The sequence below is a fragment of the Ixodes scapularis genome, unplaced genomic scaffold (assembly GCF_016920785.2).
Source record: "Ixodes scapularis isolate PalLabHiFi unplaced genomic scaffold, ASM1692078v2 PGA_scaffold0__279_contigs__length_252992795, whole genome shotgun sequence".
NCBI lineage: Eukaryota > Metazoa > Arthropoda > Arachnida > Ixodida > Ixodidae > Ixodes > Ixodes scapularis.
The window spans coordinates 78,934,866-78,936,147 of NW_024609835.1; the positions used below are offsets into that span (position 1 = coordinate 78,934,866).

The window sequence follows — 1,282 nt, forward strand, 5'->3', positions numbered from 1 at the left end:
AACTTTCATCATTTCGTCCTACTTTCTTGCACTCAAAAGTGTCTGTTCATTCTCACCCGGAACGCTCGACGCTCGAACCTTCTGGGCCGAATTGTCGAGACGCCGACTCATACTATAGTCCCTTGCAACCTAAGAAGTCTCAAAAACAGCTTAACCTTTATTCTGACAGAATGCATTCATATATTATCTGAACAAGAAAAGGGGAAAGGCGAAATCAGGGAAAAGAAAAAAACCCGCAAATGACACAATCTCAAGGACAAAATATACGGTATGAACATTAACAATATCTGTCAGTTTGCGGTCAAAAAAGACACTGAAGCTGGATTTTCCAAACGATAGTTCACAGTCCGAACAATCACATACAAATGAGGTGACCTTAAAGCCATGCATTGTAAAGCACACATATGTACACGACGACGTAATCTTCACAAAAATATCTGAGTTCACAAAAAGAAAAAAAAAACACGTCGATTTGTGGCTTGCTGAGAAAAACAGATTTGATAGTGCGAAATGTATGCTGCACAAGGCACGGAAACAGGAGCAGGGTACGAAGCAATGGACGCTGGAATGGTGCCATATCACGTAAGGTGCAAGGCATGTATATTCCGTGCTAAATGGCGTAAGGAGCCTAAACCTTTTAGCGATCGATTTTCGGTTATGGGATATTCCATGAAAAAACGGGAAGACGCCGTACTTTTTCGTCCCGAAATATTTTTTAGGGGCGAAGCTACTTAGGATCCAGCCTTGTACGGCGTCCGTGCTCACATCGGTCGCCATCCCATCTGTCTTCTTCAAAAAAGAAATTTGCGCAGTCGACAGGATTTGAACCTGTGCGGGGAGACCCGGATGGATTTTTAGTCTATCGCCTTAACCACTCGGCCACGACTGTGGGACGAGTAGGGGGCTCTGAGATGTGGGAGTAACTCAAGAGCTGGGGATGTCATGGATGAAACGTTGCATGTAGCCACTCAACGTCTATACAGGAGAAGGCGCTGCGGTCAAATGCGTATATAATTGCTTTAAACTTTGCATGCATTGGCTCAGCGTTTATAGACGAGAGGGCGCTCCGGTCAAATGCTCAAATGCGTATATAACCACCTTCCGTAAAATTAGTATCATCTGCACCACCGGAGCTTCGCCCCAATCAACATCATTCACCACGTGGAGATGCGGTCATTTTTTTAGCCTTTTCGGAGGAATCAATGTTGAAAAGCTGCTTGGACAGAAACGCCTGAGGGTATTTTGCTTTGTTCAGACGGCTGAACAAATTTTGAATAGACTC

General features: G+C 44.4%; 1 non-coding gene across 1 annotated transcript; it reads right to left on the minus strand.

Annotated features, from left to right (window-relative positions):
• Positions 1 to 807: 807 nt before the first annotated feature.
• Trnaf-aaa lies at positions 808 to 889 on the minus strand. Its single transcript has one exon. It is a non-coding gene; the product is annotated as a tRNA-Phe (tRNA).
• Positions 890 to 1,282: the final 393 nt, after the last annotated feature.